Source organism: Corvus kubaryi, unplaced genomic scaffold (assembly GCF_017639235.1).
Source record: "Corvus kubaryi isolate FWS band 111438036 unplaced genomic scaffold, C.kubaryi_AGA036_p1.0 137, whole genome shotgun sequence".
NCBI classification, from domain to species: domain Eukaryota; kingdom Metazoa; phylum Chordata; class Aves; order Passeriformes; family Corvidae; genus Corvus; species Corvus kubaryi.
The window spans coordinates 17,324,379-17,348,052 of NW_024580671.1; the positions used below are offsets into that span (position 1 = coordinate 17,324,379).

Consider the following 23,674-nt stretch of genomic DNA (forward strand, 5'->3'; position numbering starts at 1 on the left):
CGCGCTGAGCCGCGCCGCGCTGAGCCGTGCCGGGCTGAGCCGTGCCGCGCAGGGGTGTCGCGCTGAGCCGTGCCGCGCTGAGCCGCGCCGCGCTGAGCCGTGCCGGGCTGAGCCGTGCCGCGCAGGGGTGCCGCGCTGAGCTGTGTTGCGCTGAGCCGCGCCGCGCTGAGCCGTGCCGCGCGGGGCTGTCGCGCTGAGCCGCGCCGCCCTGAGCCGCGCCGCGCGGGGCTGCCGCGCTGAGCTGTGTTGCGGCGCCCTCCGGTGGGGGCGGCGCGCAGTCGCACCCCGCGCTCCGAAGGCGGGCAGGGAGGGGCTGCGGTGTGAGCGCCCCCAGCATCCGCCGCCCCGTAGCAGCTCCAAGCTCTTTCCCAGCGCCAGATGCTCGTTATTGGAAAGGCTATACCTCTCTGCTCTCTTAGAAATAGTCAAGCTCGACTCTTAAATAAAGCACAACAATTTGAAAGGAACAGATCCCATTCAGATCGTATGTCTCTATGTATGCGGATGTTACTTAGCTTATGGCTCTGTATTGCAAAGCTGTTGTTTTGCTTTGTTTGTACTAATGACATGCCTATACCATTATTATGATATTGCTGCAGCTCTAAGGAAGAGTGACACTGACAGTATTGAAATTAAAGTTGCCAGTAACACCACCATATCTGCAGCGATGTGGGCTGCTTTGGCCGTCTTCACCTAACCCTTTCACGCTTGTATATTTTTTACTCCCGAATACTTCTCTTAGAACGACACGGTGATATTTAGAGGGTATCTCTAATAATGGGAATAGAGTAGAGAGGAAGGAAGATAAGGTTTTATCTCTGGTGAAAATTTTCTTTAATAAATGCTGGATCAGATATGGAGTAAAGGAGCATCGAGTTCCAAAGGGAAAAGAATGAGGCAACGAGGAATGAAGATGCAGATCTCCCATGGGGAGATTATCAGGGACAGATTCTGACATACTACATTGTGGAGGAGTTAGTAAAGGCAGGGATCCTCATGTTAGGCCCCTTGAAATCCCTTTGGCCCATGGTTAGAGCCAGGAGTAATCAAGGTAATGTCAGTGAAGCTTCTTCCTCTGACTTCTCCATCAGTACATCTACTTAAATGCTTTATCTGATTATTGATAGCCTGCAATCACAACTAGCACTCCTCTCAAGTTAGAATAAAGAAACATATTAACCAAGAGCATGGTGCATAATATAGACCAGTTTATTACACATTAAAGACTGAATTCAGACACTTCTGCTCCTGTGACCACTAAGAACTGTTTCCCAATAGACAGGAAGCTGCTACTTGGTTAGAACATGCATCAAATAGATGTACAAAACAAACCCATGGTAGGTTGTGAACCTTTACCTTAGAGAAGTATTAGATTGTTGAACATCCACCATTTTTTAGGCCAGTTGTGTTTATTGAATGCATTTGAACTGTTCTGGCACATCGACTGTGTGGAGCTTGAACAGACAGGAGAGGAGGCTGTGGGGGTGGGAGGGAGAAACTAAAGACTGCAAGGTAGCAAGCTGACCTCCCTGTATGCTTGTTTCTTCTGCTTTCCTGTGCTCCACTGACAGCCAGTTCCACATGATGCATGGTGATTGCTGAAACCTGCTACCTGCTGTGTGAGTCTGATACTTTCCAAAGGCTGATTGTAGCTGAGAAATGGATGACCCTTGCTCTCACACATCCACACACAATACGAATAATATTTCTTGGGCAGGAACAAGATGAGGGTTTTTTTCCCCTCTTCACCACTCCACATGGGAAAGGCACTGCCTATTATTGACTAAACTCAGTTATGGACTCAGGACTAGTTTTATAAAACATATAGCATTTTGTGGTCTGTCACATCTATTTTTGTGCTCCTTGTTTTTCCCTTGATGTTGTTGCCTGACATGGTAATGCCTGCAAACACAATTAATGAGAGCAGTTCTACTCATAGTAGCATCTCAAGTGGTACTTTCATTGGCTTCGCTTTTACCTCCTGTAATATGATTTGTTTTGTTGGCAGTTAGAATAGTTCCTGCTGGGAAGCTCATGTGCTCTTTTCTCTGGGGCTCATCTTCCCTTTCTGTTATATGCCCTCAACAAATGTGAGAAAGAATAAAGAGGCATGTGATGCAAATATCTTACAGAGGACATGAATTCAACATGCGTCAGAGGCTGCTCAGGTAAAATATGAGCTGTCATTAGGTGTTAAAAATCATGCTGTGAGGCAAGATATTTAATAACTTATGAAAGTCAAACATTTATGAACTGCAAACACACTAGGACAAATAAATAAGAGTTCACTTTCAGCAGCAGGTGTGATTTAAGAGTTGAGTCTCCCCCTCACCTTGGAGGTGCTCATTTCTCATTTGTTGCAAGAGATCACTATTCTTTAGTTGCGCTCTTTGATGGCATGACTGCACCATCTACCAGATCTTTGCATGGCTCTTTCTCAAGAGGCTGTATTTTTGTATGAAACTATGTAAGTTTCTCAGATCACAAAAACTGTGCAATTGGCACAAAGAAGGGGTGTGTGTGATAGCCTCTTGGAGCAGAACCAGAAATAATTGCCAGTGAGTGGGAAATCAGTTAAGACATCTTAAATCAGATATGCTGCTAGTAGAATAATAATATTGAAACGTATTCTTATACTGCAGTAATGCCCAAAACACATTCTGTGCTAAGAAAGCGTAAGCCTGTAAGAGACATGCAAAATCCCACCCAGAATACACAATTTAAGGAGAACAAGAGATGATGAAAAAAGATATTCTGTTTACAATTAATCAAGCCATTGATAATATCTTATGTTTTATGAGATAAAATTATTTTAATGCTATCTTAAGTATGTTTAAAGGATGCACTAGAAATCATCTCCTCACCTACCCTCTTTTCTTCAGCACCATTCCCAGAAATTCTAAAACAATATTCCATAAGTTGCTAAGATTCACAGTTTTTCTTTAAATGTATCTAAGGCTAAGGGAATTTTGTAAAATTACCTACACAGACTTGGGAAATTAAAGAAATTATGTAATTGCTCCATGTTCCACAGTTTCTAATAAGATTTGATTACATGGTTGAGTGGAGAAGAAATCTATAAAAAAGTTATACAAGTTTAAAATCTGGGTGTTTTTAATTACCATTCTGAGGCAAGCCAAATTTTGGGTTTATAAAATGATGAACATTTCAACAAGAAAGTATATATTTGCATAAAGGAAATTATATATAAATTAAAAGTTCATAGAATATTACTTGTAACATTTCCAAACACACAAGGAGCAAACCACAGCTCTCTGATCTTGGCATTAGCCCTGCTGTTTTCAGAGATCATAGCTCAAGAGTTATTTTTAACTTGCTGTGAGAGAAGGAGCCATCTAAATCAGACCACAGGAGGCCCCCACAGAGCAGGCAAAACAGCACACTTCCACAGCCTCCCTGGGTTTTATATGAATAGATGTGCAGAATGCCTGCTCTATGGTCTTAGCATACAGAGGAGACTCATGGCTGGCCAGATGAACAGAGCATTAGCAGTTCTGTTACCAAGCAGACACAGAGTCTATACTTTCGATCCTGATGAACAACAAAGCTCAGTGAAATAGTCACTTTAGATTAGTTATTAGAACACCAAGCACAGTACCTTTCACACTTCAAAATAATTTCTATAGTAATAAAAGTCACTGTGACACTGTAGTGCTATTGTGGCAAATTCATCTATTCCCCTCTTGTTTATAAGCTCCTCTGTAATAATACTTTACCCATAAGAATTCATCAAAATGCATTTCATTATCCCAATCAGTCCCTTGAGTCACAGCTTTATTGTATTGTATTTCCTTTCTACTGTATTTGAACTTTCTTTTAATACTAAAGCTGATTCCAAGCCCATTACAACCAGTTGCAAATTAGCTTTTATTCTGCTCTGACTGCTGAAGTGTGTTTTAATAAATTCATGCCAAAAATTTTATAACATAATATTAGTACACTTTATCTTTTAATTATTTTATCCCAAATTAATGTAGTTATTTCTGATTTATTTCATGCTTTTTCTTGGTCCCAGGATGATCTAGCATCTTGCCCACTCTCATGAGCATGGGTAGTTGCAGTACTATGTTCCTCCTGATTTTAGGATTAAAAATTAGCATAATGTACCAACATTTTATAAAGGGAAAGGAATACACCCTATTTTATGTGCATGTTTTCTTTGGAACACACTTTTGGAATAACCTGAAAAACCTCTGTAAGCGTTAAATATATATAGATATAGTTATCTATAGATATATATATATACTTGTATATATATACACAAGTAGAAAACATACTTAGGACCAATTTGTTGAGAGCAAGAAGGAAGGTCTTGCTCTCTGACTGGCACCAGCTACATGCACTTGGGGAAGTTAAGTCTCTAGTTCTCTAATTCCCCTTCATCACCTTTCAGCTCTTCCAGTGAATACCAGCATAGATACGCTCACTGAATCTCCACAGCTCAGGATTAGGTTTTCAGCATCTGTACACATTTCACAGATTTGAAGTATGCTCATAAAAAAGGTATGCCTTTAAAGCAGTGAGGGGCAGGGCCAGAGAATATATAGGACTGCCTTAGCAATGTGATTAGAATTTTTCAAATTCTACACTTTCCAGTAGTGTTTTTTCTTTCAGAAAAATTCATTCATGTTACGATACTCTTTGTTGGTGGAAGCCCTGTCTTGGATCAGAAGGCAATCAAATTAAGTGCTAGGTTCTTCTACAAGTGTCTGTTTGTTGTTAGTGTATGAAGACATACAGATATGACTTCATCTAGTCAGAGATCCATAAGAGAGAAACAAGAGGACGGGAGTCAGCAACTCCTGTCTTTCAGCTGACTGACACTTTCCGCTATGAAATATTTTGGGGAATATTTTCTTTGAGAAGTTCCCACACCTCTAAGCCTGTCAGAAATGATGAGACTTACTTGACAGGGTTGGGCTTTTACATCGAGGAGTACCCTTTTGCTCACAAAATTCTCAATATATTTGCTGAGATTAAAGCTGCTGACATAACTTTTGTTGTGTCTTTGCCTGCATTTTTCAGGTCAACTTTTGTAGCATGTTAAAAGTAATGAAATTGACCTTGCTGCTGAAGTTGCAGCAGCCACACATATAATGAATACACATGGATGTTTAAAGTGGGAACAGTTAGGGCCCACTTTTGTTTTACCGGCTTTTTTTTTTTTTGGCCTTTTTTTTTTTTTCTCTGAGTCATTGAAAAAGCTTGAGATTTTTCAACAGGAGGAGGTAAATATATGTATTGTTTATGGGGCTATTTCTCCTAGCCAATGTCTTGTATCTAAGACTCAAGCACACAAAGGCATAGGGAATGCGAACTTTGACACACTGGTATCTTGCCCAAAATTTCATTTGCGGGGATCTTAGTTCACTCTGCTTTAATCAGCAACAAGTTTTTGCCTGTCTGGTCTCAGAACAAAAGTTTAGCTGCAGGTAAACTTTCCTCCAAGCACATGACACTAAGAGCATTGCTGCCACATCCAGCTCCATGAAGGGGACTTCCCTGGACATACTCATATTCCATGTGTCTCTAGTACAGTAAGAACTGCTGCTATGACTTAAGTGTTGAGAAAAAGTGGGTTCAGAAAAGCATCTGTGAAGATGAATACTGTAGGAATTATTTGGTAGGTGATACAGTTAAACCAGTTCTGCAGTCACGAACATACTATAAACTACAGGAAAATTAAACTAAGATAGGGAGAGTCGATCTGCAAAAACAGCTGTAAGCAGCTCCTGAAGAGAGGAAAGACTGAAGAAAGACAGAAGTTGCAGCAGATATATTCTACAACAAGAGAAAAAAAAAAGAGAGAGAAAATAGATCTCTAGAGCAGACTAGTTGGACAGAGACAAAAAAATGAAAGGAGAAAAACTCCATGAAGCCTGTTTTTTTTTTTAAATCATGAAATAATTCTTAGTATAATTTACTATATTTACATTACACTGATTTCTTTTGCTTTTGCATTTCAGACAGCAGGAAATTTGATATCAATTCTAAAGTAGTAGCTTTTACTACTTCCTTCAAATTCTGAGTTCCACATGTACTTTTCTATTTTTATCTTTTATCTTTCTTGTCCTTCTCCATATTGCCTTTATGAAATCAAGACTAATCAGAAGACTAAGAAAAATAAGTCCCTTTGTCCCTCAGATATTGATTTCTATGCAGTTAAAGATTCAAAAGTGTTTATTTATACTGGCAATTTAATACTAATTCCAAACTGTCAAATATTATCTCTCTCTACCTACTTGTAAAACACATGCACTTGACAGTATGTTGCTCTTCAGAATAAGACTTCCTTAGTATTTCTTTTTCATTTCATTTTCCTTTGTAAACCCTCCTAGCTCAGGTTGACAGTACCTTTTAAGGTTGACCTTTTCCACTAGATGGCACATGGGGCCATATGAGTGTCAGGAGAGACACAGGTTGCTGGACTGTGTTGTAAGAATGCATGTAATGCTTAAAAAACAAATATTCAATTTAAGACCAATACATTTCTTAACTACTGTTAACTGGAATAACTCCATTGGCTTCACTGGGATATGCTGATCTATAACAGACAAAATGTAATGTGTATTGGATAAAAAATTGTTCTCTAAGCTGTTGTATTACACGTCTTGGAAATGGAGAATGTCTGTGTTTAATATGAAAACTGTATTATAAGAAACTGTATTATATTATATCCTAATATCTCATTCTTCATAGGTCCTTAGAGACCACTGGTATGACGATATGAGCATCAGATGGAATTTATCTGGTTACCATATCAAAATGGTATGAGGAGTGTACAGGCACAGTACAATGAATAAAAATACACAGAAGATTTCAGTGAAAAGGTATAAAAATAAAACACATTGTTAATTCTTCAAAGATCTGATATCTCTTTAAGATTTCCCAGAATTATGGTCCTTGCTTTTAGTTCCTACAGCCTCTTCAGTAATAATTACTGATGTTTATACTTTATCTAAGAATTTCTGAGTCAGAATATGTATATCCCTCTTTGCTGCCAGAGGACTGCTTGCCCAACAGCCTTTGGCTGCCCATCTGCTGTTGGAAGAGGCAGTTATTCAATGCTATTTGTCAGGTCATATTCAAAAATCTTGGCAGACCTGGAAAGTGGAGGTGGAACATTGGAAGTGAAACTTGTAGGTGAATCTCAAGCTTTTTATTTGCCTAGGAGCTATAGAAGCACCCCTTTAAAGACTCCCTTGTTGCTCTAATGGCTCAGACAACATTTGGCTTATACCAAATATAGCAACTTCTATCTTTTGTTTTTTGTCTCAGGCCACTCTGGAATTTCTGATAGCTGGGAAGCCATCCAGCTCACCAAATGAAGTCCATGACTACATTCCACAGGGTCCATGACACTTACCCAAGTCTCCCAAATGACATTTTCCTCAAATAGAAAGCCTTTAAAGAGATTTACACTTGAAAGCTTTAATGCAACTGGTGCAATCACATAACACTTGTTGCTGTAGAGTGATCTCCGGCTCTTTTTTGTCCCGAAGTGAACTTCAAACTGTCTCTAAAAATAGGCTTTCAGTTTTGTTTTTTTAGTTTTACACTGACTATTGCACTGTTTACTATTTCTGCAGTTATCAAGACTCTGGGATAATCTCTATCAAAAATTGGCACAAACCAAACCAGTCTGGTGCTTGCTTTCTTCTGTGGCTATTTGCCCAGGCTAGCTCTAAGGAAGACCAAGAGTAAGTAAATGTGACTTTTATCTAAGCTACAAATCTGAGCTACAGAGGAGGTGACAATTCCCATGGCAAGGACTTTCCATGAGAAATGTTCAATTATTTTGTCCCCAAAAGAAAAGACCTGACAGAAGTGGTCAATAAGCTATTTGATTTCAAATACTATGCAGAAACAAAGATACATGGCACAGAGACAGTGATCATGCCAGCCATTCCCACATAAAAAGCAAGAGCTGCTTTAGGTAAATTTGATCTTTTAAGTGGTCTCTAAAATACATCTGGAGAACAGACCATTGCAACTGGCTACCTTTGTGATATGAAGGCAAATCACCAGTTCTGCATATATATTAATCTGCCCAACAATATGAATCTGCCCTATAATATGAAATGCATGAACATGGTGTGGTCATCTCCTGATGACAATACACATAGAACCTCTCCAGTATTCTTCACTATGCCACCGTGCCTACTGTGTCTCATCTGACCCTCAGTCTTACGTCCCTAAAGTTGGCCACACCAACTGTATCCTAGCTTCTCTTGCCCAAGCACTCCAGATTGGCATCCAGGACTGAACAGGAAGGGATGAAGAAAATCAACATTGGCAATGCTCTTCTTTATCATGAAGAAAAGGTCAACCAGGAAGTTTCCGGAACAAGAGTGAGAATATCTGCTGGGTAGTGTAGGAACCCAGAGTGCCAAGAATATTTCTCTGCCTGTTTTTAAGGGTTCTTACCCCCCTGAACAACACTGTTTTAACCTCCAACCTTGGAAAAAACTGCCTACAATCAGACAAGAACTAGAAAATACAGTGGTGTGAATTAGGTGATAGACTACTATGTAAGATGGTCACAGGGTGAAAAATTTAGAGGTTTTAGGCTTCTCTTTGTAGTAAATAGATAAGAGCAAAACCCATCAAAATGGAGGATTGTTGTTGTTCTCCAAACCTTCTTTTTCTTCTTCTACAACTCCATATTCTGCAGTAAAAGTAATTTGGGATGATTGGACAAAAAATTCTGCAGTTCCTGGCTGTGTTACCGGATAATTGGTAGGAAAGTGAAAATAATATACGTTTCTAGTAACCATTGGTTAAATTATCTTTAAAAGGCTGTGTAAGTCTTGATAATGGGACACTTTTCTCCTTCATTCTCTGCTCTGTGTTATGCCTGGGTCACGCTAGTGACTCTATTTCTCTGATAAGATTTAATAAACAACTATCTGGCAGCAGTGAAACTCCAGGAAAGTCTCTGTTTGTTTCTCGAACTCCTTGCAAGGACTTTTAAAACACCCTCTCCCATCAGGAGAGATTTGATCTACGGCACGGTTCAGTGTCAGGTAGAAGAGGTGAAACACCCTGTGCTGTACATGTCTGTGAACCACCATCCATTTTTGTATTCACAATGTGTGATGTTGGTTTAACTGTTCTTTAAAAATTTTTGAACTATGAGATAATATATAAGTTGAAGCTGTGAAATTCATGAAAGATGAAAAAAGCACTGATAGAAATGAAATTGTTGACATGCTAGAAGTTAGCAAATAAAGGACTCAAGAGAAAAATGTTATTGTTATTTAAACTGTGATCCAAGCCAGAAAGCAGTAGAAATCTTGGAGACATCAGAAAGATCAAAGAACAGATTATTACAGCTTCTCTTGTCTGACTGGTGGCCACCTGTCCAGGAAGAAATCTTTCTTTCTGGGTGTCTGCATTGGAGTGGTAAGCATGTTAATGCTTAAGCTAGCAGCATGTGAATCCCATCTAGCTACACCTCCTCTGGGTATTGCTCAGGAGAAAAACTGCAAACTACTCTAGAATCTATTTGTCATGAACACTTTACAGTTCCAACTCAGCTAACCCTTCAGTCCATGCTGTTACTGAGTGTTATGGACACAACCTGAGCCTTCTCTGTTCAGAAGGTATCTGTCTGAAAAGGCAGTCTAGAGAAGATGGTTTGAAAAGAGAGAATAGGAGTAATCAAACTCAGAGACTCTGTGTATTCTAGCACACATCACGCTAGGGGCACTTCTATAGCTCTGGGTGTTAATTCCTGCTCCACTGGCTTAGTCAGAGCTAGAAGTTAAAATAGCCATTGGCCTAGAGAGAAACATACCTCTTCATCATTGCTAACATGGATATGTAAGAGCTAGTCTGATAACATGGCTCCATGTAGTTATCACCAATTCACAATGTTCCTGAATTTTCCCTGCAGACCAAACATACTGAGGAGACAATAGCAAAAAAGTCACCCTAAAGGACTGTTAGGACATCCTTGAACTGCATGAGCCATGGTGTGCCACTGTGTTTTCCGTCTCTCCAGCAGGTGTAAAATAAGCCCCTAAAACTCAATTCCTACCACTGCTGCTAGACCCTGAAAATGAATTAGCTGCAGCTTGTAATCATCTGCATAAACAACTGCCAAAAAAGCTAATGAAACTGGCATGAACACCTGATCATAGTCCAACAGCAAAGTACATCAACAACGTAAACATTTAGTCCTTGCACAAGGTATGGTAGAAGAACTGTTAAAAATGATCCTGGGAATCATATAAAGTTAAATACTATTGGAACTAGAACAGTTCTTCCTGTTCCCTAGAGGTTAAAAGGAACAAAAAACTTGACAGGCACAAAGGACATATAACCTAGGAATATTAGCCTAGACCTAAACCACTGCAACTTTTGACACTCATTTAATAGTCATAGTATTTTTCAGTGGAGTAGTTCATAAAAAATAACACAAAAGAGCCACTTTAATTGGTCAAACACTGCTTAGTCAGCATGTCCTGAATCTTTCTCTGTGAGCATGAATGACATGTGAACCAGCAGTTTATTTTTATCCCTGACTGCTCTGTCACTCTTTCAGTGGAGCCCAACTAACTGCAGTGTCGTAGGTCTGAAGAGAGATAGTTCGAATCTTGGGAATTTTCTTCCTGGAAAGTTACTTTTAAATAAGATTAGCTATATAGGGACATGTATATTTGGTAAAACTCTTTTGAAATAAAGGCAGTGTTTCAATCTAAAGCTACCTTGTTTTCTAGAAGTTTGTTTTGGAGCTTGCTAAGGACCAGGAAAAGGTAGTGAGCCCTTAGCCTAAGGAGATCAAGGGTTGCAAGGGCTACACAGACAGTAATAGCATTCCTACCTGTCTAGGGAGCCTTATTTACCATCTCTACAACTGGAGCCCAGCGCTTCTTAAGTCCGTACTGTGCAGCAAAAGCCCAAAAACCCTGGGAGACAGAACAAGCAACTCAAATTCTCAGAAATTGCAGGCATTCCTTTTGACACCATGTTCTTTGTTTTGTTCCAGTTTACATAACCTGACAGATTTGTAACTGTCATGGCAGACAGCTGCTGTATTTTCTTCAAGTGAGGGAAAAATCAGTGTCACTGAAGACACATGCTTTACTATTTTTGCAGGGGTAGAGTTCCTGTAGGTCAGGCGTTACATGAAAACTTTGAAAATATCAAATTTTCCCTCAAAACAGACATGCAAAATTGCATCCAAAGGAATCTAAAATTCTGACAGACTTTTTAGATTTCTTTTAAAGTGGATGGAAAATGTGCTAAAAAAGGTCATGTATTACTTTTTAATGGGTTTAAAATATATCTCATTGGAATTATAACCTTGTTAAAAGTATAACAGCATTGTTCTACAGCTTAAAGTTCCTTGGTTATGCAATAGGTATATTATAAATATCAGAAGTGTGTTATGATATGTCATAAAGGTACTTTACATAACCATGAAATCCTAAATATTCCTGGGCTAATGAAGTTCTCATTTATAAAGCTTTTTGTTGCTATTCAACTGTCAGTGAATTTTTGCCTGTAAATTTCTCTCTGTTTGAAGAGTAGTGATGAGGCCTGAGAGATTCCTCTGGAAACACTGTCCTCAGATGCTTGGAGTGAGAACTCTCCCTTCAGTTGCACGGCAGTTGTTGCCTGCCACAGATGGAGGTGTAAATTTATGTTGCTTATTTGCTCCAATAATCTCTTATTATTAAGAACAACAAACTAAAACTACAGGAAATGTGAACAGCAGTAGGGCAAATGCAAAGCCGTACTCTTCTACCTGGCTTCTCATAAATGTGAGGTCATTTTTACTTGCTGAGTTGTTAGGTTTCATGCACACTTTTTCATGTTGTTGACCTTGAAAGTTTCCAAGGATTTCACCTGACACATTTCCTCAGATTTCTGTTTACCTTTCTCCCTCCCCATATGCCTTTTATTCAGTGAAAGGAGCACAAATCTTAAAAATAGAACTACAATGGTGAATTTTATGCATTTTGGTAGAAATTTCATCTCAAATTATGGAGCACCTAAGCAGGATTTTTATCATTATTTATTATCATTATTATCAGTGTATCAGAGAGGACCAATTAAGCTATCTCCCTGAGTACCCATCAGAGTCACTGCAGAGAGAATGAAAGCAGGAGCCTAGTTCAGTTGCTCTCTATGTCCCCTGAAGGAAGCTATTTCTCTCCACAGGGGTTAAAGATTGATTCTGTGAATGCCTCTTCCTTATCCTATTCGTAGCAGTTTCAGAGTGCTTGAACTGGTCCAGCCCAGTGGGCACCCCCTGGGCACCTCCAAACATCGCCCACTTCCAAGCAGAAGAGCAAAGAACTGAGCAACCCTTCCACCTGTTAAAACATATAGACAGTGTGGCAGGGATTCCCAGCTGACCAAATCTGACCCCTTCCAATCTTCTTTGAACAGGCAGACCAATCTGGTGAACTCAGAGCATACCAGAAATGTGGAGTCATTCGCTTACTCTTTCTTGCATTTTCCATGGTTCCTGGAATTCCACAACCTAGGACCTATGATTCCTAATGAAGGTTTTCAATATAACTTCAAAAAAAATTACGTCTTCTGAGATTAAGTAATGTTATGATAAATAGGGTTTGTGATGCTATGAATTGTACACATATTTTCACATATATTTTCTTATACTATAAAACATATTTCTACATCATAAAATACTTCAGTGGCCCTGAAGAGCAGAGGATCATATGGCTTTCAAAACCTAACTTGAAAATAGTGTATTTTAAGGTCTGTTTTCAGGTTTTTTAGTAAGAAATTGCTTATGGTATTAGAAAACTTCCACCACAGTAGCAGATGATGCCAAACAAAGAGTTGGGTGGCTTGATCTGAAGGAGCTGTATGTAGTAGCTGTATGGCAATGACAATACATATGGCCACAGCACTATGCCATAAAACCACATTATGGACATTCTGCTGCTTATCTGCAATGCTGCTGTCAGTAAACCTACAGCACCCAAGAGCACAGACTCTAGTGATATGCAGGTAAAGTTGTTTTTCTCACATGGTCTATAACAAAGTTCCTCAAGACAAAACCCCCACCAAGAGAAGATATGCCACTGCCAAAACTGTAGATCTGATAACTGTGAGATGTGGCAAATTACGTTCTTATCCTCAGTAAGAAGACCACATATGTGTCTACTCCCTAATCATTTATTTAAATACCTACAAATTCCAAGTGAACAACTGAACTTGCAAGTAACTTCACCATCTTTTGTATATTTATAATAGCATCCTATCCAAAAATTTTTTGTTATATATATATATGTATAATCATCTAGAATTAAGATTCTACTCAGAAATAAGGAGAAGGACCTAATGAATCACCATTTTGAGTCACATCTTCTATGACATGATGTTGTCCCACAGAAAAGTCAGGGCAGCTCTCAAAAATGGGGCAAAATTCTTGACAGAAACCAATTTTAGCTTTTGAACAGGGCAATTACCTTAGTCCCCACAGGAACCCTCTGGGTTTACTCACTGGCTTATAGGGATGAATTACACTCTGTATCTGCTGTGTCACTGTAGAGGACAGGTCCTAACCACTAATTTCAACCTACAACTTCCAGAAGTATAACACTTTAGACTCCTTGCTTAGCTTTGTCAAAGAGATCCTGTCACTTCCTTTGTCATATAAATCTAACTGAGGTCTCCAGTGTTTACATACTGCTAAGAAAGCAAAGAAATCTGAACATACATCTTCAAACAATCTGATAATATGAAATCTGATGGATTATGGAAAATAGTACTTGTGAAAGACACAAGAACATAAGGAAGATTTCTCTGGGAAAAAAAAAAAGACAAGAACAGAGAGTAATATCTTTGTCAATAGCTACTGGGCACATAACAAATCAAGTGAGCCTGCTTGCAGTTTAAGATCAACCCTGAGAATTTAAATGAGCTTTGCTCAGGAAATGTGAACATGCCTAAAAAGGTTTTCAGTTTTTAAATTTGCACTGTACAAAGTGCTGGCCTACTCTGGAGTTATAGGTGTCTGGGAATGTAAGTCTGTTACATGCTATGGCTTCTAGGGTCTGGGTAGTTATGACTACCTTAGAAAAGTACAAAGGGCAGAGGGTTTATGATGCTCCCTTGTGTGTCTTTTCAAATGTACATTCTGTATATTCAGTTGTAATCCAGTCGACCCTTTCTTGAAACCTGAAAATGGAGGATTCAACAAATTCAAGGGGAATTCAAGGGGAGAGGAGACCAGAAGCTGAACTGAAGGTGATGTCTAACACTCCAAAAGTTTTGCCTTCAGCTGCATAGTCGGGGGTGGTGGTGACAGAGGTACTGGCTCCTCGTTACCTCGGTGGGGTCCCACTGCCCTCCACTGCACCCCTGCTCTCCCAGCACACATACTGTGGACTGAAGCCCAGCTGTGGCCTGCCACCAGACCAAGTCAATGTTCAGTGGATGGCTGAAGGCCAATTTAATTCATTAAAGCTGCAGAAAAAATATCTAGCAAAAGCCCCTCAAAAATATTAATTTTTTTGCAAGATTAGCATAGTGACCCAGTTTATTGTGCGATCAGATGAGTGTCAGAGTGGTGCCAAGGAAGAAAACATCAAGCATCTGGGAGCAGACACAGAAGAGGAAGGAACAAAGTAGGTGGGAAAGGGACTGACACCTCCTCCTTTTACTGGAAGCAAGCCCTTAGTTGAGTTTAACTGTAACGTGAAACTGTACCCTGGGTGTGTATTTACCCCGACTAAGTGCTCCGCTATGTAAGGAAGGTGCTCAGGGCACTTCTTGCAGAGAATGAACAATCTGTTCCTCACAAGACCAATTTTTCAGGCCCTCTGCTGATTCAAATAGGCATCACTGCACCAAATTCTGCTTATAGGTGATTTATAAAGCCATGTTTTTAAAGTCATGCCCAGCAGAGCAAGAACTGAAAAGGACTATCGGAAAGGAGTGTACTGAAGGAGATCACCGTCATTCTCTGCACACCTAGACAGGAGTCATGGCCCTGTGTCTGAAAAACACCACTCTAGGAAAAAAAAGTATTTGGGAATAATTTTTGCTGACATACTATGAGAGACCCTTATGTTCTACTGGAGTCCAATAGAAATTGGCAAAATTTGAACTCCATGCCTAAGGATAATGATGTCAGATGATGATGATTGTTTCTGTTATTTTCTTTCAGATCAATAGACAAAAAAATGTTGGGGATGGTGAAGTCAACATGAGGCCTGTCCCTGACAGGTTTGCAGGATCAGCCCATATGTTTCACATGTTGGGAAATGGTAACATTATGACAATGACACAGGTGAGAAATCTGAAGTGCAAGTCTGGCGGCATAGGCTGCATTTGACACAACCCACAGGATTACAGGAGTTGGTGATGCTAAATGTATTTCCCCTTCATAATCTGTAAACTTCATATTCTTTCAGAAGCAAAAGACAGTGTACAGCTGGATGAAGGAAGGGTCAAGTTATATGACTGTAATATGCATGTTGAAAATGAAGGGGTTTGTATGTTTTAATATAGTTCTGTGATCAAGAAAAATAAATGGTTATACCAGTGAGTTCTACTTTCACAAAATATTTATTAACAGCTGCACACATACCAAATATTTCTGAATGCAAAAATCCATGGCATTGATTTCAGGTCCAGACTTCACTCCAAACCTTGGACCGAACACTAACAGCCTATGCTGATTTAAATTATGGGCATATGTAGTAATTAAATAAACCTCTGATTTTTCCTCATCTTTATATAATGCACAGGTGTTGAGGATTAGATCTGCAAGAGGACAAAGGAGCCCCAGCACCAGGTATCGCAATGCTCAGCCTCTATAAGCCCCTCACCGTAGTGGTTGATTAGGCTCCAGGCTTCTGTGGCACGTGGGAGAGGTAAGCTGGGAAAAATGAAATAACCCACTGTCAATAAGCAGGGTAGGAACAGTGTAAACTGCCCAGCAGAAAATGCTGGTTTTAATCAATATTCATTGACCCATAGGAAATGACAGTAACTTGGTAATACAGTGTCTGGGAACTCAGCTGAGGCCTTTGTGCTAATTAATAGCTATTTTACATGGACACTTATAACACTGGTAGATATTGGAGGTGTCTGCTCCAGGGTACCCAACCGCCTGGGAGTTCTGAGAAGCAGAAGTGCGGCAGAGTGAAGAAGGAACTTCTGTCACTGACCTTCAAGTAAATTACTTCATATCTTGTATTATTTACTTTGAAAACATTGGGTGGTTTTGTTGTTTTAATGTATGCTAGTCTGGTTTTCTATATTGCAGATCAATCACGACTTGTTAGTGTGACCTGGAGGAACTCAAAAGCAGAATTTTCCTGACTCATCTTTCATGACTGTGTTAACAATGACCCAAGATCATCCCAGCCATTTCCTTGTCTTTCCACCATCTTGGGCCTGGAAAAGCAAGTCCTATGGAGACATGGCACCCCTGAGAGAATCAAGTTGGACAATGGGACCCATTTCAAGAATGGCCTTGTAAGCACCTGGGGCAGAGAACATGGAATCTAATGGATCCAACATATCCCTTATTGTGCACCAGCTGCCGGGAAAGTTGAATGCTGCAATGGACTACTTAAGATGACCTTGAAAGCACTTGGCGGGGGGACCTTCCAAAATTGGGAACTGAATTTAGCAAAGGCCACCTGAATGGTCAACACAAGAGGCTCCATCAATTGAGCTGGTCCCGCCCAGTCCAAACCATTGCACACAGTGGATAAAGTCCCTCTGGTACACATGAGAGGTATTTTAGGAAAGACTATTTGGATTAGTCCCACTTCAGGCAAAAGCAAACCCATCTGTAGGATTGTTTTTGCTCAAGGACCTGACTACACTTGGTGGGTAAAGTAGGAAGATGGGGAAACCCGTATTGTACCACAAGGAGACCTAATCTTAAGTGAGAACTGTGTGTAGGGTTTTCATTGTGTAGAGATTAAGGAGGGTATTGATTAGGCTATGATGTAGATGGAAATAGAATAAGGGGTGGATAATGTCCTGGGTTACAATGTAAGATGTAACCAAAAGCATGTATTCTATTATCATCTTCACAAGCTGTTAAAGCAAGTGGGGCAGTGCTCGTTATTTCCTACCATGACTCATCCTTGATAACTCCCTCCCGGGAGCTATCTCTGTTAATGGGCATCAAGGACCCACCACATGACTCATAGAATTACATCAACCCATTGTGAGATGCTCCACCCAGGGGGGAGGAGCCAAGGATTCCCAGCTGCATATAGTCTGAGGACAAGAGCTACCACTGGACTTTCAGGTAAAGACCAGACTTTTTTCTACAGGATCACTGCTTCAACAGGACCACTTCATCTGGACTGCTACCACCACCCTGACTAACAGGGTCTCAGGTTGTATCCTGACTCTGTCAGCGTTCTTGTACTATTGCTTTTTTTAAAATTTTACTATTAAATTATAATTCTGACTTGTGATCTCCCACTGGTTTATCTTCAAACTAGTACAAAGTAAAACACCAGGCATTTTCTGCTAAAATACTACAGTGATGATCCTGGAAAACCCATATTGCATCATATTACATTTTCTGTTTACTTACAAGTCTTTAATTATCAACATCTGTCTATTTATTGTAGTACTGCTGTGTAATCTTAAGATCAGGCTACAATTTCTTCAGGTATTAATTTTTTTTTTTTTTCCCTGAAATCATAGCATTATAGAATGGTTGGGGTTGTAAGGGACTATTATGTTCATTTAGTTCCATCACCTCTGCCTTGGGCAGGGATGCCACCCACCAGATCAGGTTGCACAGGGCTCTATCCAACCTGGCCTTGAATGCTTCCGGGGTGGACCATCCCATCTGTACTGTACATTCTGCTCTCCAAGCAGGCAGTACCCACATAAGTTTATTTAGAATATCTGCTTTCATTTATCAGCTCTTCAGAACTATAACATAGAAATTACTGTATGCCTTCACCTACAGGGTGTTGAGTAAATACTGTCATCATGTTTTGGGCAATCTGCTATCCAAATCCTCATCCTCATTACCAGTTTTCTCTTCACCCTCACTTGCTATACTGTCATCATTATTGAAGTGTGCTAGCTGGCATAATAGAACATAACTGAGAAGTGCCTTTACTAGCAGGATTTTTTCTCCATTCTGACTAGGAATTTCACAGTGCCCGATAGTGACATGAGGCTTCTCATGGGAATTCTGGTAGCATTTTTCTCTAATAATACTCTTAATATTTCTGCCCAGATTCAAACTCAACCATGGGTATTTATAGCAGATGCTGGTTACCACTGCTATGCAGGAAAAGGTTTCTTCATCTTACCTTTTTCCTCACTTTCTCCTAAAAATATTTAGACCCAGGAAAATTCTGTATTATACTTTATCTAGCTATGGTTTTTTACCAACTTTTAACTAGTAAGTTTAACCAAAAGTTGGTTTTTTATTAAAAAGTAAAAATCAAACTATCACTACACAATGCATTTACTGAACCTTAAATGAAGTAGTTGCATAAATTGTGTGCCAGCTTCTCCGATGACTCCATGAGTTTTGTCAGTGAAAGCCAAGGAGATCTGTAGGTGCTCTATTCTTAAATCTGGGCTTCAAATTTCCTTTTTTCTCCACTGCTGAATCATTGATTTGTTAATACCCAATCTTGAGCCAAAATCTAGTCAATACCATCATGGACTCATTTTGATTCACAAGTTAACTGGTAAATTGGGTTCTTTCTGGGAACACTTTTGCATGGTCTTCCCTTTGTTTCTGAAGTGCAAAAACAATTGTTCCATCTCTTTATCACACAAGGTGAACAGAAATGGAGAAACCTGGTAGAATTGTTTAGCTTTGAAATGTATTCACTGTTTCTGTGGGGAAAATCAGCAACAAATCTAGATTGGTCCTTCTCAATCATTCATTCAGAATTGAACCCATACTCCTATCCAAGCCTAAATGTCAGAGACAGAAAATAATGAACATGAGAATAAATTTCAAAAACTCACACTTTATTTTATGCTTTCTTACAGCACCATTTTGAATTAGAAACAGACTTTAAACCATTAACCTATTTCATGTTGTAAAGATAGTTCTATAATACACTGAAAACATTAAGGAAATATTTCTTAAATTTTTAAAACTAATTTCCAAGCTAATATGAAAGTTATTACTTGAAGCTTAATATTATCATATGCACCTGTAAAGGTTGGTCAATTACAAGTTACCCATAAACCCTTTTTTTGTTATTTTAACATCATAAATAGTAATCTGGCATTAAATATTTGTGATCTGGGCCAGTAACCTTTTCAGTCTCACAGGACTTTTTTTAATTAAACTATATCTTTGTCCCATGTCTATAATCCTCTCTTTGACATTTTATATACAAGACACCTTGCTGCAAAAAGGTCAAGCAGTACAGTTATAAATGGAAAAGAGATTAAAAGTATTCTCAAGCCACAGTGATCTAAAAGAGAGTTAAATATGGAGTGTTCTTCACAGGCTTCCTTAGATGAGTTAAGAGGAAACCCTGTTGGCAGATTTTTATTATAAGAACACCAAAGCAAATGAAAATTATTTGACAAAAATGAATAATGCACAATTTTAATTTGCATGTTGGAATAATTATCTCCAAAAGAACCCTATAGGGTTTTGTCTCCATAAAACTTTTATGTATACCATTTCCAAATGCAGCTTATGTGTTTATATAATTTTTCCTTTTAACATAGTTTGTTGTAAAAATAGAACCCCAAAACAACTACAGTAACATCTTGCTACAGCTAATAACATCCTTTTTTTTCCCCCCTCCTTTTTTTCCTGCAAAATAAACATGATGGACATAAACTGCTCCTTCCTGGAAAGTATGTGAGAAATTCAAGAATGGGAAATGGTAAGAGATATTGCAGGAGCCAGTGTAAGTCAGAGAAGAGTAGTCATAATGTAGTGTAAGTAAACATATCCACAGTACCAGTGAGTGGCTTCTTTATTTTTATCAGAACATTAAGCAGAAATTTTTTTAGGAAAAATTTTTCCCTAATATTTTAGGAACATTTTTCCCTAATATTCTCCAGCTGGCATATTTTGACCTCAACTTGCTCACTCTATGCCACACTGGAATAGCTTTAATGGTGTACATGGGTACAACTAAACAATACATTACTTGTAATGTCTTAAGTAACCTAGCAAAGCATGGTACCCAATTGCTGAAATGCTGTTCTGTATCTTTCAGAATCTACTTTGTTACCCCCAAGAGGCCAAACCCTGATCTGAAAACTCTTTACTGCTAATTTCTTTCCATCAGTTTTATGTAGTCCAGTGAAATAAGTGTATTTCTTCTGTGTCATCAGAGTGCCTGTTGTTTAGATGCAAATGCTGGAAACAGCATGGTTTGCAATGACCCCAAGTTCTCTCTTGCAGTTTTGTAGAGTCTGTTAGTGTGTGTGTGTGTGTTTTCAAATGGTCCACTGACTGACTTACATAGAAAAGGGGGGTTTTACACCATCTGTTTAAAACCATCTGAGGCACCTAACTGAGGTGTGATGCAGAGGATCTAAGTTTAGGGGCTGTTTCCTTTAGTCTCTCTTCATGGACAGCTGATCAATGTGTCTAAAGCAGCAGAATTAGTGGGGATACCCAAAAGATCTCAGTGCAGCCATAGCATATGTTGGGACAGCAAAGCCAGGGTTGGTATATTTTCATTACAGAACTAAATTTACATCAGAGCGATACCATTAAAAATCTTAGGTGTAATATGAGCTTCAGTCCTGTTGTTTCTTTCCTCCCTTCTGCCACTTTAATCTTTGTTTGCCCTAATTGAAAGGCTACTTACTGTTTCCAATTTCTTTCAGCTGTTAGGAGATTGAATAAAGTAACCAAACTGTTGGTATCCAACAAATCCAGCTCCTGTCCAAAGAAACTAGACACCCTGTTTGTAGAACATCATATCTGACTGGACTAGATTAGCAGCTCCAAGCCTGTTGATTCAGTCTTACTAGATAGTGTGCTAATGAAATAAACATGTGAAAGAGAATCCATAGCAATTTCTAAGGTAAAAACTTGCCAGTAGTGCAAATTGTAACAAATGTAAAGCTAAGCTACGCATTAGTGTGAAGATGCAGTGTGATGAACAGGACACCCTCCCCACACGCACACATCCTCATTACACATGTGAAATCTTATCTGCTTACTTGGGTACAGGGTTTGCTGTTTTCAGCAGTTCAAAATAAAAGCAAGCTTGTGACAGTCACACTCCACATACCTCTGAGGCAGGATGAGGGAGCTCCATTACAAAGGGCGCAGTGCAGAGCTTGGGCTTTGGGCTTGGCAGACTGTGAGATTCCCCATCTCATCTATCACTTATCTGATAGTCTGAGTCTGGCACTACAACTCAGGATTTTCATCAGTTTTCATAAAGCACCATACATTAGAAATCTGTAAGATGAAAACAAATAGCATTAATTTTTTTATTACTCAAAGCATTTTTCCATTGGAAAAGATAACTCAGTGTATTTTGGGCATATTGTAAATATTGCAAGGGTCCAGAACTATTTTAAAAACAACAGGTGCATCCACCTGAGACTATGATTATATGTGACACTTTAGTCCCCCTAAAAGCAAGCTGCTGTGAAAAGTGTCTCATTTTTGCCATTCTTCCAGTCTTCTCCATTTGTACTGGCTTTGGCACATGCCCACCTTTGGAGTAAACTGGTTCAAATCAATAAACTGGCAGAAAAATGTCTGATTATCTCTTTGCAAATGTTAGTTTTCTGCCAATTTAACCCCCTAAATCTAGTTTCCATGGGATTGGATTAGTCCCAAAGACAGTGCCCGGAAGTAGCAGGAGCATATGGCTGGGACCAGGGACAAAGGGGACACAGGCTGCTACTGTACTGGCTCAACAGTGGCACAAAACTTTTTGCTCTATCTCTTCTGCCCATGGGAATTCTCATGAGATGTGGTTTGCCTTGACACTTCTAGGTTTTACTCTTTCTTGTTGCACTTGCAGAAGGTATGGTTAAAGAACAAAGAACATGATCACATTTTGATCGCTTTCTTGGAGTTCATGGAATCAGTGGGCCTGAAATTTTCCCCAACAACCTATGGCACTGCACTTACATTTCAATCTCTGTAAACATGCCATGTATGTCTTGGGGTTTTTTTTGACAACTTTGGCATTAGCAACACTACATTTATGAGAAGTGAGAAAACATAAAACATCAAAATGATATAATGTGTAATTTGCTAGTTTCTGTTTTTTAGGAAAACATAATTTCTGCATTATTAATGGCAACATTATTTCTGCATTCACTGAATACCAAATAGCAATCACTATTTATCTGATGAAACAAACTCAGGTGTTGGCATTTCCAATGCATAAGGAGACCCACCTGGCCTCCATCTTCCACTCCCAAAGGTCTGAGGACTGTGTCACTTCTTCTAGCCTCACATGGATGCCTCAGATAAGCCCAAGAGCATCTCAAATTGCACTATGTTTTGGCAACTTATTTTATGACCTTTTACTGGGATTTAGGTACTCAGGTCATGTGCCAACAGCTACATGTAGATGTTTACATCCAGGTGTCCTAATCTCAAACCAAATCCCATCCTGAAAGCTCAGCTCATTTCTTAAATATGGGTGTCTAGTGCCATTTTAGAGGTTCCAGAGTATCTCAGATATCTATATGGGGTTGCCAGATGTAACACAGGATATATGAAAGATATCTGTGCCCTTTTGCAATGACGGCTGGAATCCAAGGACCTCTGAGATGTCAACTGCTCTTACGTTTTTCAAGTGAATTGAGTCCTGAGCTGTCCAGAGTCAAAAGTAGTCTCTCTGCAAGGAATTGTCTCAAAATGTAACAGCCTAAACAGCATTCACAAGTTGGGGGTGTTGGTTGGGGCTTTTTTTTTTGTCCGGGCCCCTTTTCTTCAATTAAATAGTTTAGTCATCTCTTTCTCCTTGCTCCATGCACACAAATGGGTGAATACCCACACTTTTCCCATCAGCTTCAAATTCATGCAGCCTCAGCCCATGGTCCCTCAATATTCCTTTGTGGGAAAAGGCTGCTCAAGGCATATCTATCTCTTGGTGGGCTGTGGTCAAAGAGCTGGCAGGAAAATGCCCTCACACCTCCAGAAAATTTGTTATTGAGCTTGCTTTCTTACGGTTCCTTAAGAAACTATTCTGTTTTCACATGGCTTCAAAAGAAAACATGGAGGAAAAGGAAAGATATAGGTCAAGCTGACCTATTCAGAGATGGTTCAAGGACATACTGCACACACCCCTGAGGTTGTCCACCTTGACAGCTGAGAATCTGCCATCTGGAACTAGAAATATAGAAACACTGCAGGAAGCAGAATAGAGGAAACAAAGAGTATATTACTTCCTTAATCACTGCTGTCTCTTATTTAAAATTAAGGCATGTATGAAACCGCATATATGTTTTTCCCTCCGTGGAATTCAAACTATATTGAGTATGTGATAAAAATTAATTTCCTATAATAATTTACTTTCCCATTCACATCAATATTCATACCCTAGTGTACAGCTTTAAACAGATTTTTCCTCTGCATCTGTCCACAGAGCAAACAAATCTTTATGCATGTTCTTCAATTAACTTTACTGGAGCAGACTCCATTAACATGTAAATGAAAGAGTCACTCTGGCCTGGTCTACAATGCCCTAGAAAGTTTCACTGG

The 23,674-nt window shown here is 39.4% G+C and overlaps 1 protein-coding gene across 1 annotated transcript in view; it reads left to right on the forward strand.

Annotated features, from left to right (window-relative positions):
- LOC121659474 overlaps nt 1-23,674 on the forward strand; it is a 49,913-nt gene that overhangs the window by 872 nt on the left and 25,367 nt on the right. The gene's annotated exons all lie outside the window — the stretch shown is intronic.